The following is a 17,814-nucleotide window of genomic DNA, read 5'->3' as shown; positions in this document are numbered from 1 at the left end:
CACTGGAGAGATGGCTTAGCAGTTAAGAAAGTAATTTTATCTTGATTTTTACATGTGGCAGCAAATTAATATCAGAAGTATTCTGTGGAGACAAGCAAGGGTGTCCTTTGGAGGATGTTCATCCTAGCAGGCAGGCAACTGTGTGTTCTCTGGGTTTGGTCCCAGCTTGCAGCAGAGCAAGTGGCTGGAGCTCTGACAATTTCTTAAAATAAAATGAATCTTTACAATATAGTTAGGATTTGCAAATGGAAAATACACATCAGATATCTGATTAAGAGTAATATATAAAATATACAATCCAAAATATACAATAGACAATTATAGCCCAACAACTATAATACAAATAATCCAATTAAAATATTGACAAAAGATGCTAGTGGAAGTTTTTCTGAATAAGATTTATTAAAGGAAAATAAGCACAAGGGAAGATGCCCAACCATTTCAGCCAATAGAGTAGTACAAATCAACATTACAGTTAATAGTAGATTCAGAATGGCTAAAATCCAGTGAAAATTTAAAAGCACTTTGGTGAAGATTTCAGGGTTTGTAATCCTTGTGCTCTAGTGAGAAAACACGTTGGCAGTTCCTAGAAATGTTAAGGTCACTCTACAGCCCAGAAATTCTGCTAACATACTCCTAAGATAACTGAAAACATATGTTCACAAACACACTTGTCTAAAACAGTATTAGTTCATAATAGCCAACTTAAAACAAGCAAGCCATCCATCCATGGGTGCATGGGCAATATAGCATGGTATAATCATACAATGAAATATTAGGCATATTGAAAAGGTAATGAAGTATTGATCTGTGATGCTGCATGGATGAACTAAGAACACTTTACACTATGTTAAAGAATCCAGAAGCACATTCCTGCAAGGGAAGCAAGGAGGTTAACTGCAGATCTTCACCTCTCATTTTACTCCTTCAAATCCAATTCCCCAGTCTCATCTCAAACCTGAGAAATCTAGGAAAAACAAACAGGTGACGGCAATGAAAGAAAAAAAAAAACCAAGTTCAAGACCTGAAAGTAAAAATAGAATAAGTAAAGGAAATCCAAACTGAAACAAATCTTAAAACAAAAAATTCAGGAACTCAAACAGGAGCTTCAGAGGCAAGCCTTACAAACAGACTATAAGAGATTGAAAAGAGACTCTCAGGAATTGAAGATGCAGTTTGAAGAAATGGATACTCTGGGAAAGAAAATGTTGAATCAAAACAAGCATGACAAAACAAGCATACAACAAGAAAACCCTACCCTGAAAAAAATGGATAAAGTGTGGTACATTTACACAATGGAATATTACTCACCTATAAAAAAAAAGCAATAGCTTCATTAAATTTGCAGGCAAATGGATGAAACTAGAACAAAAGCGTCCTGTGTGAGATAACCCAGACTGGGAAAGACAAACACGGTATGTACACACTCATAAGTGGATACTAGGTGTAAAGCAAAGAATAACTAGACTATAATCCAGAGCTCCTGTTAAACTAGATAACAAGGAGGACCCTAAGAGGTTTGCATGGACCATCCTAGGAAGGGGAAATAGAGGAGATCTCTTGGGTAAATGGGGGGGGGGGGGTAAGTGGAGTAGTAGAGGGACGGGTATAGAGGAAGAGATCATGATCAATTGGGGGAGGGAAGGAGTGGGAGAGCAATGAAAGAGATATGCTAAGAGAGGGAGCCATTGTAGAGTTAGGGAGAAATCTGATGCAAGGGAAACTCCCAAGAATCTACAACTATGACTCCTAGCAATAGTGGAGAGGGTGCCTGTGCTGATCATTCCCTGTAATCAGATGGGTGACTACCCTAACTGTCATCATAGAACATCATATATCAAGATCCAGTAAATTGTAAATTGGCAGAAGCAGATGCAGAGATCCACAGCCAAGCAACAGACCCAGCTCCGGGAGTCCATTGAAAAGAGAGAAGAGGAATTATATGAGCAAGGCAGGGGGTTCAAGACCATGATGGGAAAGCTAGAGACAGCTGAACCAAGCTCATGAAAACTCATGAACTCTAGGCATACAGTTGTGGAGCCTTCATGGGACCGAGCTGGGCCCTCTGCATGTGGGTGACAATTATGTAGGTTGGTCTGTTTGGGAGACTCCTGGCAGTGGACCAGGATCTATGCTTGGTTCATAAGCTGGGGTTTTGGAGCCCATTCTCTGTGGTTGGATGCCTTGCTTGGCCTTGCTGCAGTGTGGGGGTAGGGTCTTGGTCCTGCTCAAGTTAATGTGACAGGCTTTGTTGACTCACCATGGGAGGCCTAGTTCTTTAGGAAGGGTGGATGGGGATGTGTTGGGAAGGAGCAGAAGTAGGGGTGGGAAAGGGAATTGTGGCTAGTATGCAAGATAAAAAAATAAACAGAAATTAAAAAATTTTAAAATTTAAAAGAAAAAATGAATTCATGATTTTTTTATGTAAATACATGGAAGCAGAAAAAATTATTTAAGTGAGGTGACTCAGAGTCAGAGAAACATATATCACCTTTTATCTATAGTTCTTCTTAGCTCCAAATCTTCAGTTGTGAGTATGCAAACCTGAGTAACTGTATACACCAGAAATGAAAAAGGATCATTGCCAGGGAGAGGGGGTGCCGTAGAAGAAGAAATAGCAGGTCTTAAGTGATCTGAAGGGGAAATGAGAAAAATGGGGGGCTTCACATGGAGAGAGTAGCAGAAAATAAATACAGAAGAAGGGTAATAGCAATGATGGACAAAAGGTCATAAGGAATTACACTGTTAACTATCTACCCCAAAATACTCATAACACAGTCTTTTCTATGTTGAACAGCATAAACACAAAAGGAGAACAAGATTAATATCAACATTACTTGCCTAGAGTTTAACTATTTTATATTGCTTGAAATAAAGAATTTATCCCTAGTGTGGGGTCATGTTTTCATGATTTATCAAACAATAATCAGCATGATTCTATGTCAGTTCATGTAGTTGTGTAGAAATTATAAACTTTTTCTCCAGTCTTTATAATCAGTGATTAAATCTAATCACTGATGCTTAGACTAAAAAAAATAGTATTTATAATTTTACTAGCTGTGTATATTCTGTGGGGAGAAAAGAAATCATTTCATTAGCCACTAAATTTTTTATGCCCGTAAGAGTCCACAATATTTTTCAAGGCAGGATTCAATTCCAATTCCCTGCCTTCACATTAAAGTCTGTATAAACTGCTCCATATGAATAGTTATTTAATATTTTATTATAGCTTTTAATTTTATTATCCCTGCAGTAACTAATTCCCATGCTTACAAACCTCATGGTCAAGATTTTCTTTCTAACAACCAATATAATTTTGCATTTTGCCTTTCTCAGCATTCAAAAGCACCTGTTTCAGCTCCACACTCACATGCTGCTCAGGTAAAGCACAAAACTTTCATATTTTGTCTTTTTTATATTGTCATTTTAATGAAAATATTAAAAAATATTTTCCACACATTTTGTGGTGTGGGTGCTCAAATGACAGAAATGTACTTGCTAGCATCTCCTGTATTAGTGTAAGAAAGACAGATTTGGTTCAATCCTGATTACAGGTTTGATCTTAATTAAATTATTTAATTTCTTATAACTTGACACTGAGCAACAATCATAATTTCTAATCTATAAAATTACATAATATTGAATGTAATATGATCAAATGTAATAGAAGCCAATGGTTACCTATATTAAGAGCTCAATAAATATCATTGCTGCAAATATTATTACAGTAATTAAGATGTTAGTGTCTGCAAAAAAAATGAACTGCTATGTTCACTCATAAAAGGGAGGCAAGAGCTGGAAATTTGATGGGTAGAAGTAGAAAAAGAAAACAACTGGCGAATTACTGCTTTAAACATAGCAGTTAGGTTCAAGGGAGAGGGGCTCTGTGCCCTAGCATCAATGACAAACAACACATGTTCATGTTCTCGTTTCAAATTTTAAGTGCCAGAGAGACAACAACAAATTTCACTACCTTGATTCAGGATGTTTGTTATCCAGTCAAAAGATCTATCACAAAAAGTCACAGAACTGACTGATAGAAATCCACTCCCATCTGTGAAATACCATCACTATTCAAGGAATAAACAAAAGCATTACTAAAATAGAAAGGGATAAGTATCAACAAGAGAGGTGGTTAGATTCCACATATAAAAAGGATCACATACTTCCAACAAAATGGCACAAGATACACATTAGCATTGTAAAACACAAAGAAGGGAGTATAGTGAGGAAATACTGGACCAAATCAAAACTGAAAACCATTTTGGCAACCTCCAAACACTATATCTCTGTCTGATGTCAAAGTGCTCTTCAGATCTCTGACTCCTTTCAACTTTTCTGACTGCAGCACAGTTCTTTGTCTTGGGCTGGTTCCACTCCCTGGTAGCAGCTTTCCTCAGCAGGTATTCCATGGCTCGGGCATCTCCAACATTCTGGGGATCTCCAAGGCGATTAATCAAGATTTCACCTTGGCAGCTTCACACAATGGCCTCTCTAGGCCTCCATGCAAGGATACTCAGCAGCTTTCCTTAGTTGTGAAGGGAGATTACATAACTCCTTTCTTTTGTCCTTGACACTGAAGCCAGAACCACCTGGCCAAAACTGCTACATTCTGCTCCTTGCTGGTGCTGGAACATGTTCATTAGATGTTCATTTGCATCTTCACCAGCTTTCTGGTTTCTTTCACTATCTAAGCTTGGCTGTCCTGAAACTGGATCTGTAGATCAGGCTGGCCACAAACTTAGAGATCTGCTTGCCTTTTTCTCCAGATGACTGGGATTAAAGGTGTGTGCCACCATACCCAGGTCTGATTTTTTTCTTTAGTTCCTTTTCACAGTTTGGAAATTTAGCTGGTTGCGATCTTGCCCTGAAGATGCCAGGTCCTTTTTTTTTTTTTTTTCTTTTTTTATTGAGAAAAGGAGAAAAAAAAAAACAAGTTTCCACCTCCTCCCAGCCTCCCATTTCCCTCCCCCTCCTCCCCCCCTACGCCCCCTCCTCCCACCCTTCTCCCCCTCCCCCCACTCCTTTCCCCCTCCCTCTCCAGTCCAAAGAGCAGTCAGGGTTTTCTGCCCTGTGGTAAGACCTAGGACCTCCCACCTCCGTCCATATCTAGGAAGGTGAACATCCAAACTGGCTGGGCTCCCACAAAGCCATCACATTACGTAGGATCAAACCCCCGTGCCATTGTCCTTTGCGTCTCATCAGCCCTCATTGTTCGCCATGTTCAGAGAGTCCAGTTTTATCCCATGCTTTTTCAGTCACAGTCCAGCCGGTCTTGGTGAGCTCTCAATAGATCAGCTCCACTGTCTCAGTGGGTGCTAGGGAAGGAGGTCGGGCCTTGGTAAAGCAGGAGGATTGGGATAAAGGAAGGTTGGACAGGGGAGCACGGAACCACAATTCGTAGTTAAGGGAACCACTTTAGGGTTGGCAAGAGACCTGACCCTAGAGGGGCTCCCAGGTGCCCAAGCTGAGGTCCCCAGTTAGTTCCTTGGGCAGTTGAGAATAGGGAACCTGAAATGACCCTATCCTTGAGCAATACTGACGAATATCTTGCATATCATCATAGAACCTTCATCTGGTGATGGATGCAGATAGAGACAGAGACCCACACTGGAGCACTGGACTGAGCTCCCAAAGTCCCAATGAGGAGCAGAAGGAGGGAGAACATGAGCAAAGAAGTCGGTACCACGAGGGATGCACCCACCCACTGAGCCAGGTCCTTTATTCCACTTTTTAATCTGTTCATCTCCTTGAACACAGGACCTAGTTCCATTCTACTTACTAGTGTTCTTTTTTCCCTCAAATTGTATATTTTGCATTTTTATGTGTTCAGCTTTCTCCTTTTCATTATAAATCTTCATTAGTGCTAACATTAGAAAGCAAATCACAGAGTCAATACTAGGCTGTTTTGAGATTTCCTCTGCCAACAGAATTAATCCAAAACTCTCAATTTTGCCTTGGGCAGACTTTTTTGACAAGGGCAGAAAGCAGCCACAATCTTCATCAAAATATTACAAGCTAGGCAGCTTACTAAAATTCTCCTCTGAATCCTCCTGAGTCTGGCCCCAACAGTTCAAGCCATCCTCAGCCCTACTGTCTCCACGTTCGTACTAGTTATGGACAAATAAGCAGCTCTTGAAACTTTCAAGTGTTTTTCTGATCCACAGTCCCAAGGTTCATACTCCTCCAAGCAAAAGCATGGCCAGGCCTTTCACAGCAACACCACAGTCCTTGGTACCAGCTTCTGTCTTAGGGTTTCTACTCCTATGAAGTAGGACCATGACCACACATGACCACAGCAATTCTTTTGTGTGTGTGTGTGTATTTATTTATTTATTTGTTTGTTTATTAAAGATTTCCAATCAAGTCCCCCTCCCTTATCAGCCCAAAGAGCAATCAGGGTTCCCTGCCCTGTGGGAAGTCCAAGGACCACCCACCTCCATCCAGGTCTAGTAAGGTGAGCATCCAAAGTGCCTAGGCTCCCACAAAGCCAGTACGTGCAGTGGGATCAAAAACCCATTGCCATTGTTCTTGAGTTCTCAGTAGTCCTCATTGTCCCCTATGTTCAGCGAGTTTGGTTTTATCCTAGGCTTTTTCAGACCCAGGCCAGCTGGCCTTGGTGGGTTCCCAATAGAACATCCCCATTCTCTAAGTGTGTGGGTGCACAGCAACTCTTATAAAGGAAAACATTTGATTGGAGTGGCTTACAGGTCCAAAAGTTTAGTCCATAATCATCATGGTGGGACATGGTGGTATGCAGGCAGACAGTACTAGAGAAGAAACTGAAAGCTCTACATCTTGATCCACAGCCAACAGGAAGTAAACTGTGTACCACCTTAAGAGTAGCTTGAATAATGGAGGCCTCAAATCTGACCCCACAGTGACACATTTCCTCCAACAAGGCCACACCTACTCTAACAAAGCCATGCCACTCCCTAATGGAGCCATTTTCTTTCAAACTACTACATATGTTTAGTCTTAATTATACTTGAAAATGAATGAAATTTATGGCCTGGCAATGCTGAAGCATGCATGAGCAGCCCGTATATGGTGGTTTTGTTAATCTTGTCCATATTGGGTTTCATGGTTTGAATTGATGAGGATGACTAACCAGGTCTCTTCCTCTTAATTATACACACACACACACACACACACACACACACACACACACACATATAATTTAATGTTTACACACAACATATTTTGATCATATTTTGTCCCCTCCCCCACCTCCTCCAAGGTGTCCTTCCTATCTCCCTTCCCACACAACTTCATATTATCTTTTTCCTCAAATAAAGATCAAAACAATAACAGGAAAAAAGCAATAGGATAAAAAAAATGTACCAAAACAAACGGTACACCAAAAATATGGGTTCTATTTTGTGTTGACCAACTACTTCTGGGCCTGGGACCTGCTCTAGAGTGTGGTTAATATACCCAGTGACAGACTATTGGAAAAACTGATTTTGTTTTCCCAGTAGGTATCAACTGCAAACAGCAAAGTATGAGATCTGCTGCTGGATGGACATGGGACACGGTGTTAGCTTCTTCTGTCACAAGTGGTACGACTACTGTGGCCTCAGGACCATGCACACCTGCTACTGCTGCTGTTGCCTCTGAGGCTACCACTGTGATGCCTCCTTTTATTATTGCTTGCAAGTACTTCTAGCTCAGCATAAAAAACCAGCAGGAAACAAGCAACAAAATGCCATATCTCAGAGTTACCCCAGGTTAGAAGCAGTCCCTGCAATTCCTCCTTCACTTCTGAAGGTGACCTCCTTTCACTTCTCTGCTGCTGTGAAAAAAAAAAAAAAAAAAAAAAAAAAACATGGACCAAAACCACTTGAGGGAGGAAATGGTTTATTTAGCTTAGAGTCCATCAGCCAAGAAAACCAGGGTTAGAACTTGAGGCAAAAACTTGGAACTGGGAGCTGAAGCAGAGACAAGAGAAGCGGTGCTTTGTAGACTTGTTTTCTGGCTACCTCAGCTTCTTTTTTTATACAGTCCATGTACACCTACCCACAGGGAGCACCTACAGTGGACTGGGCCTTTCTGCATCAATTAACAAATAAGAAAGCACACAAATATGCCCACAGGCCTGTATGATGGAGATGACTCTTCAATTGAAGATCCCCCTTCACAGGTGGTAACAGTTACTATCAGCCTGACAACAATCTGACTGGCACAAGAAGCAATGAAGTAATGAAATAAGAAGATATTAAACTCTGACTAAGACGTAGCCTGGTCTCTGCCATGGAGCGAGGATGACTTTGGGTGCGCCTCACCAAGTCTGAAGAAAGAATGCACCACAGTGATAAAAAGCTTTGGGGCTTTGTCACGCCATCTAATTTTCACATAATTTCGTACACAACCTAGACACTCTAAGCAACATTAAATTTACACATTATTTTCTCCTTCTATTTGGCAGATTTGCAAATACGTGTTTATGAAATAAGATTCAATTAAGATAGATTTAAATTATCCAATTCAGACTGAACTTTTTTTTTATTTAAATCATTATGACTGCAACAAGTAAATTGCCATGGCTATTGTACTTTGTTGGGTAAATATTACCAACCATATCCAGGCTTTCAGAAGTAAACAACATATTGTATAATTAGTCAATGGGAAATTAACAAGCAGGGTCTAGTAATATCTTCACTATTTCACCTAATTAAGAAGCAGTTTGCTGCTGGTGCACCAAGGAAAAAGAAAACAAATTTTAAAAGATATTGCAAAAATCAAAGAGGTCTCTGGCTGAGTAAATTGATATTGAAGCTTTGACCTTATTTATTAAGTGCGGGAGCAGAAGACAAGGAAGGAAAATTTAGCAGGTGGAGGGGACATTATGCACAATTGATGCTATCATTTGGTGATTTTTGCCCACTTAAAACTCACATGTTCAAGAATTAATTTCCAATTCAATAAGCTTGGGAGTAGGGCCAAGCACACTGTACCTGAGCACATGAATCATCCCCTCATAAATAAATTGGTGCCACTAAAATTGGCTTGCAGATATGGGCTCACTCTTTCAGGGTTACCTCTCTACAGAATTCAGAAGCAGAGACCAGGACCTAAGCAGACACCAAAGCTGCAGCTGCTTTGATCTTGGACTTTTAACTCTCCAAAAGTATACATTTCTCTTTTTTAATGAATTAGCCAACTTGTAGTATTTTATTAAAGCAACGTAAAATGGCCGAATAAAGTTGAGTACCTAATGTTGCTATAGAGTATCCATTATTGATGCTGGAGCCTGGGTGCAAAGTCAGTCCTGCAGTTTCCTTGGGGGTATGTGCTCTTCAGTTCCCTCAGCTAGAGAACAGACACAGCAGAGTCTCCTTCCATTTCCTCTCTGTGAAGACAACACAGAAACACAAAGTGTCCCACAGTGAATTCATAGTGTCCTCTTTCTCAAAAAGACAAAGACCAATATTCTGTGCAAACTTACAAAGGATCAGATAGTCTGTACATGTTTGCCCTATAGAAGTACCAGAACTGAGTCGATAAAACATTGCTTATTTTATCATTAGGCAAAGAGACTTCCAATTACATAAAGGGCATAAAAGCCTAAAGACACAGAGTCTTCACTGGATTTGCTCAAGGTCAAATCAGAATAAAACCTGGGTCTCCCGACCCATAGCTGTGTGCAAAAGTGATGTGTATCCGTTGCTTCAGCAGCAGGTGGCATCTGATTCAGTGTCTGGGATGAAGGCAGACCACACATTAGCCATCCCTTCATCATTAAACCACAGCTAGAAATCCAAAGATATTCATTGTGCCAAAAAAATGTTTTGCTCATACTTAAAAAGAAAAAGAACATTAACAGCTTACCAAGAAAAGAAAAATACAAGGAATAATTTTTATGTGGGTGGCAACTGGAAAAGAAAAACTGCATTGTGACTCCATCGGTCAGTACTATAGTGTGATGATAACTCCATTTGACCACCTCTGTTACCTTCAGCCTCAACAGAACAGCAATTAAAGCTAAGAAGCCAATAGAGTCATGTTTGGTTCTAATTAAAAATGTGCAAAATGTGGAATGGAGAAAAAGAAGCTAAGGTTTGATTTATTTTTTTCAGAAATGGTTGTGGTGACTATACTATGCTGCAGAGATCCTGAAGGACCACAAAGAAAAATGGGATTATGGTAGGGTGAAAGGTGCCAGGACAAGGGCGACAGAACAGAAAGCCGTTCACAGGATTGGATTACTACCCAGGGTAATCATTTAATGCTGAAAGTGCTGCTGCAGAACCCAGCAGGGGTAAACTATTATTTATCTCTAGTTATTAGCCAAGTCTAAACTGTGTAACCAAAATAACAAAAGATTTTCTTTACATCTAATTAGACATAAAGGCTGGAACAATGCTCTCTGAAAGGATGCTTTTAAGATGCTTTTTTGAATTGAAATAGTAACAACATTTGTTTTGTGTGGTAAACAGAAGGCTTTTGGCAGGCGGTTGCTTTCAGTTTGAAACTGCCAAGAACTATTTGCTTATCTGTGGAATTTCCACTACTCTCCCTGCCCGTGAGTCATATGGGTGCTGATTTAGAATAAATGGGGCTGCACAGAACTTTGGGGCTTACTAGAGCCATGACATGAATTCTCCAGTGTGTGTGTGTGTGTGTGTGTGTGTGTGTGTGTGTGTGTACTGAGGTGTGCTTATGGTACTCCACTAAGGGTAGAAGATGGAATGAGAGAGGGAAGTGGGAGAATACAAAGGAAGGGAGGAAAAAAGAGAGAAGTAAAAGCATCATAAAAAAGGAAATGTGGTGAAAAGGAAAAGAAGAACAATGTCAGAGAACAACTGAGTTCCTAGATGCAAAACGATTGAAGCAAGAGGGAAAGCTGCCAAAAGTAAATGAACCAAGAGAAAAAAACAAGAGAAAGCAGGAGAAAGGTGCAGGTGAAGTAGATGCAGCAGGAACACAGAAACTAAAGGAAATAGCAGGAAAATGAAAAGGGGCTCCAAAAGACTGAGTTAAGCAGGGTTTGGGAGGAACTGCAAGGTTGTCTAAATGATAATGGTATTTGACAGTTTGATACGTATTTATAGCTATTTCCAACTCTCTCTGAATACTATATAGGATTATCCGGATTTTCTGAGGTTTATCACCACAGGCATGTAGGATTAACTGCTGATGAAGTAAAGAATTATTTGCCAACCCTGTTCTTAGACTTCCACAGTACCCTTTCCAAGTTCCCTTAGCATGGTATAAAAAATCCAGATGTGTGCCTATGTATCTATGTGTGCTTTTCTGTGCATGTGATAGTATTTATTACATGCATACATACACACACACATATATATATATATACATTCATGAACACACACACACACATATATATATATATATATATATATATTCATTCATCAATATCTGAACTCCTTCACTGAGGCATAAATCCACAAAAGTGCAATGCAGAAAATTTTCTGATTGTCAAGTATTATAAAGCTCTTTCTGTGTGTCAACTACTGAGATTTCAGTGTGTTTTTTTTTAGTGAGTGTGTGTGTTTAGGATTTATTTTAATTTTATTTCTCCCTTCTCTGTTCTCCTTCTAAATCCTCTTGTATACCACTCTCCCATCTCTCCTTCAAATTCATGACCTCTTTTATCAGCAGCTGTTACTTCACATATATATGTATTGCATATACATGCACATATTCCTAAATAAAATGTTACTTATATGGATGTTCTCAAGGCTGACAGGTTGACAATGGATAACCAGTTCATGTGCTCTTCGCTGGGTAGGACTGGCTCTCCACTTTTAGCTTTATTCAGTTGCCTGTAGTTCTTTTTTTTTTTTTTTTAGGTCTGAGGGCTTATGGAGCTTTCCTTGTGCTGCTTGGCATGTTTGTTGGTGTCCTTGTTCATCTGACAAATGGGCAGTCATGTGGGTGAGACTTTACAGATGTTGTTCTGATGTTACTAGGAGAAACAATCTCACATCAAAACCCTGCCACTTTGGCTCTCACAATCTTTCTGCCCCCTCTTCCACATTGTTCCTTAAGCCTTAGGTTCAGAGTGTTTTGTAGACATATCCGTTGTAAGTGGGTTTCACAAATCTCCATTTTGATTGGTTGTGGCTTTTTGTTATGGTCTCCATCAAAGTGATATTTCCTTGATGAGAAGTGAAGACCACACTTCTCTGTGGGTATAATGAGAAATTTTATAGGTTGCTGCTTAGGATTATGCTAGTTTAGTGAATTCATGGTTGTAATTTCTCCTTCAATAACCATGACTTTACTAGCACGTAGTTATCTACGTTTCCAGTACTAGACACAATACCTCTCATTGAATGGGTCTTAAGTCCAATTAGAGAGCTGTTGGCTACTGACAAGATGTATCTGACACTACTGCATCCATAGAGTTATTGTGTCATGCTGGTCATTAATAAGTTATAGGCATCATGTATGTGTGACACTATTGATTGCCTCCCTCCTTTGGGAACTTGACTGCTTTGTGTTTTGTTTTTAAATATTGTCTGCTGCTTCTTGTATCTTATATACCCAGAATGTAGGGTATGAGGTAAGTATTATGTCTGAGAACGTTTAGAGCTAACTAGACCATGTAACCAGAAAGCAGCATAGTCTCCAGAGGAGATATCATGTTTTCTCATAAAGAAAAGATAATTGACAAGTATGTCATCACAGACTGAAAGGAGGGAGAGGTTCTAGGAGGAAATGGAAGGGCTATAAAGACAGAAGCAATGACAGAGTGAAAGGATAGTTATTCTCTTTTCCAGTGAAGACAAAATGTTGAGAGAGTTAAGTGATGATGGACTATTCCTGAATGCAGAACCATGGAATGAAGCTACTTACACATCTGCTAGGAATAACACTAAAAACAATAGCTAGCTTCTATATGTTCCTTTTTTTATTTTTAGTAAATGTGTGTTGTCAAGTCATGCAATGAAGAACCTCTTCTTTTTTTGAGACAGGGTTTCTCTGTGTAGCTCTGGCTGTCCTGGAACTCACTTTGTAGACCAGACTGGCCTCGAACTCACAAAGATCCACCTGCCTCTGCCGAGTGCTGGGATTAAAGGTGTGTGCCACCACCGCCCGGCGAAGAACCTCTTAAGAGAACCTGGGATATATGAAGGCATACATCACAAAACAATCCCACACCAGTTTGGAATTTTAATTAATAAAGGGGTTATTTATTTAAGGGGAAAACTTACAGATCAATCTCCTAGACAACAGCCCTCTGAGTGAACAGGAACAGAGTCTAGGAGCCGGAAGCAGGAGCCAGGAGCTAGAGAGTGAGAGCAGGGCTACTGCTGCTTTTTAAAGCAAAAGAGACCATGCCCAAGTGGGTTGGTATCTTAAAGGCTATTGGCTGTAGCAGTGGAAGGAGCAACCACAGCAGATATAGAATCTGGTGATCAGATTCAAGATGGTAGTAATGGTAATTCAAGAAGGTAATGGAGAAGGCTTGGATTCTCAAAACATTAGTTTGCATATTCAGAGGAATATAATGATAGGCCAATGTCTTAGTTTGGATTTCTTTTTTTTTTCTTAGTTTGGATTTCTATTGCTGTGAAGAGAAACCGTGACCGTGACAACTCTTATGAAGGAGAAACATTTAATTAGGGTGGCTTACATTTTCAGAAGTTATTACATTATTATCATGGTGTGACATGGTGGTGTACAGGCAGACATGGTCCTGGAAAAGTAGCCAAGTGTTTTACATCTTGACTTGTATGCAACAGAAAGTGGTCTGAGGTACAGGAAGTGGCTTGAGCATATATGAGACCTTGAAATCTGCCTCCACAGCAAAACACTTCCTCCAAAAAGGTCATACCTGCTCCAACAAAGCCACACCTCCCAATACTGACATTTCCTTTGGGGTTGCTTTCTTTCAACTACCACTAGCCACAGATTTGGAAAGGTCAAGATGATACCTTGAGTTCTGTCTCAAGCAGAAGTTGGGAATAAAAAGGATGAAAGGTAATTACACATCTCTTGTTTTACATTTTGTTTCTACAAGTTGGCAGTATGTTTGGATTTGTGTAAAAGCTGTTTTGCCTTTCATAATTTCTCATATATCTTCCTTAGACAGGACAGGGTAAGCTAAGTCTTACTACTATGTCATAGAAATTTACCAGACATTTTTTAATAAAAATACAATTTTGATTAAATTGATGAAATAAATTCAAAGTAAGAGAAAGGGTTTGGTATGGTGGAACTTCTATAATTCCAAACCTTTTTGAGATGTAGAAGCAAAACAATCAGGAATTTTAGGCTAGGTTCAGGTACATAAAGTTTAAGGTCAGCCTAGCTACATGTAAACGTTTAAAAAATAACCATAAAAAGCTAATTTGGGGTACATTTTATATAGTACTGGTAGATAAAATACTAGACTCTAAGTTAAATAGGTGCTATGAAACTTTTACAACATGCTGATACTTTTAAAAATTCTTGAGGTTGAGGATGAAACTCGGTAGAATAATTGCCTATAATCCTGGTGATCAGGGGAATCTTGAAGCAGGAAGTTTAAAGTTCAAGTTCATCTTTAGCAAATTGAGTTGAAGGACAGACAGCCTTGGCTACATGAGTCCCAACCACCAAAGACATATTTGCAAAAAAAAATTTATTTATAGATTCTCAAAGAATGAAGTATTGTGAAGCACTCTTCCCTCCATGACGAGATGATGATGAGTTCAGTCTTATACTGGTCTTGTGCCTGTAACAATAGCTACTGATGTCAACAGTGCAACAAACACATGATATTCAGAAGAAAGCATGCCACAGCACTATATCTCCTCCCCCATTTCTTACATTTTATACTACCCCACTATAGTGCTGTCTAAATATTGCGCAGGGTGATATTGATGTCCCATTGAATGCTTAAACTTTTGCCAACTTGAAACCATCCAGCGTCGTCTGAGAAGAGGAATCATCAACAGATAAAATACCTCAGCCTTTAGGCAAGCCCGTGGGACATCACCTTGGGTGATGATTGATGTGAAAGGGCCCAGCCCACTATAGGCAGAGGCATCCCTGGGCAGGTGGTCTTGGGATGTATAAGAAAGAAAACCAAGGAAGCCAGTTAGCATGGCCCTGCTTCAGTTCTTGTCCCTAGGTTCCTGTCTTGACTTCTTTCCCCTAATTCTCTTCATGAAACACTACAAATATAAGCTGAAATAAACCTTTTCTTTTCCAAGTTTCTTTTGATCATGGTGTTTTTTTTGCAGTAATAGAGACTAAATGAATGTGCCCATGTATGATTAAGCATTTAACAATTTACTCTCATCACTTTAATCAGTTATGAGTCTGCTTAGTTACTGCCATCCAAAGCTGCCCAACAAAATCAAATTACTTCTCTCTGTTATAAGTTCATAACAATTCTTGCTTAATAGGATGATGTAGAAATTAGGAATAGACTCCGTTAAAGATTTATTTCTGAAATACGTAAGTATTTTGACTTCGACTACCTTGTTAGCACCCATTCCTGTTAGGTTGGGAAGGCAAAAGTTTAGAAGAAACTGTCTTAAATGACTATCACTCCTATTTGTTAAAACCACAGGGTATTTTTTTTTCCTGATAAAAGAAACGTTTTAACTACCCCCTGATTTTCATTTCTGTAAGCATGAGTAATTGTGTTCAAAATTCCTATTGTTGGGCATGGAACTGAAAGATTACCCTCCAATGGACATGGAAAATGGAATTTCAACACTGCCATCTAACCTATAAAAACTATTCAAAAGAACTGAGGGTACTGCTGTATATTTGCATAGGATTAGCTTAGGCCAGAGCCCATGTGAATAAGGCTGTGTTACCCCAATCTCCAGGGGCTGCTTGATTCTTCACTAGTCAGTATTTCCAGAGCAATATAAGCAGGGCTATGTTGACCGCAAGATGTGAGAGAGTTTGTCTGCAAAATCAGAGTAGTCAAGTCACAAATAAGCAGATGGCCATAAAAAAAAATCCTAAAAAGAGTTAAGAATTCAGTATAAGGACTACCCGAAATGTCTAGTTTCAGCAAAAACACAAAGGACCATGGAAAGGGTCATAATCAGTGAACACAAGTAGTAAATAGCAACTGTTTCTGAAGAAAGAGAAATGATGGGGTTAGTAGTTAATCCAAAGCAGGTATTATAAATATGTTTAAAAAATAATGAAAGCCAACTTCAAAGGGGGGGGGGGATATGACAGCAGCTATTCATCAAATAAAACATAAACCTATTTAGAATAACCAAATGAAGTTTCTAAAGACAAACAATAGCTGAGGTTTTTTGTTTTTAAGCAATTACTGGAGCAAGAAGGCTTGACAAGATGTAGATGGCAGAAGTAAGCCAATTGAAGCAAAAAAATAAAATGAACAGTAAACATGAAAACAATGAAAAAAGAAACAGCCTCACAGACTTGAGGATGACCATAACTGTATGCACACTGAATTCCCAAATGTGTATGAAGAACAGGTAAAAGGTAGCAAAGTTTTAAAATAATAGTGTTAAAATATTTCAAAATTGTGTCAAAAGCCTGATTTCAACATCTAAGCAGCTCACCAAACACAAAGCAAGATAGAATGTAGAAAATTCACTCCGAAAAACATCATGCTCAACTATTGAAACTGAAAACGACCTAGATGCCCTTCAATGGAAGAATGGATGAAGAAAGTATGGAATATATACATATTAGAGTACTACTCAGCAGTAAGAAACAAGGACTTCTTGAATTTTGCATACAAATGGATGGAAATAGAAAACACTATCCTGAGTGAGGTAAGCCAGACCCAAAAAGAGGAACATGGGATGTACTCACTCATATTTGGTTTCTAGCCATAAACCAAGGACATTGAGCCTATAATTAGTGATCCTAGAGAAGCTAAGTAAGGAGAACCCAAAGAAAAACATATAGGCATCCTCCTGAATATTAACCTTCAGCAAGCGATGAAAGGAGACAGAGACAGAGACCCACACTGGAGCACAGGACTGAAATCTCAAGGTCCAAATCAGGAGCAGAAGGAGAGAGAGCATGAGCAAGGAACTCAGGACCGCGAGGGGTGCACCCACACACTGAGACAATGGGGATGTTCTACTGGGAACTCACCAAGACCAGCTGGCCTGGGTCTGGGAAAGCCTGGGATAAAACCGGACTCTCTGAACATAGCGGACAATGAGGACTACTGAGAACTCAAGAACAATGGCAATGGATTTTTGATCCTATTGCACGCACTGGCTTTGTGGGAGCCTAGGCAGTTTGGATGCTCACCTTACTAGACCTGGATGGAGGTGGGGGTTCCTTGGACTTCCCACAGGACAGGGAACCCTGATTGCTTTTCGGGCTGGGGGGGGGACTTAATTGGGGGAGGGGGAGGGAAATGGGAGGCGGTGGCGGGGAAGAGACAGAAATCTTTAATAATTAAATAAATAAAAAAAGAAAAAAAATAAAAAAATAAAATAAAAAGTATTTTTATTAGCAAAAAAAAAAAAAAAAACCAGCAGGAAAAACATAGCCCATTGCTATAGAGACCACAATCAACAGATCCTTTCTACTAGTGAAATTACTTTTCAAAAACAAAATAAAATGATATAACATGATTTTTAAATATCCCAAGGGTATCTAACAAATACTCCAGAAACTAATTAACCAAGAAATATTATACCTTAAAATATTAAAGTATAAAAGTCACCTGCAACCCTGTTGCACTTAAGTTGAATCTGAGCACTTTAAAATATCTATTTAAGTCAGTTTTTAAACATCAAGTACATATATATATATATATATATATATATATATATAGTCTGTATGTAGGAAACAACAAATCAGGCCTTCTAAAAATTTATTTTTAAGAAACTTCCTTATAAG

This window comes from Microtus oregoni, unplaced genomic scaffold (genome assembly GCF_018167655.1).
Source record: "Microtus oregoni isolate MIOR12 unplaced genomic scaffold, Mior012 000005F_ref0000423, whole genome shotgun sequence".
Taxonomy (NCBI): Eukaryota; Metazoa; Chordata; class Mammalia; order Rodentia; family Cricetidae; genus Microtus; species Microtus oregoni.
Note: the sequence above shows the minus strand (reverse complement) of the source record.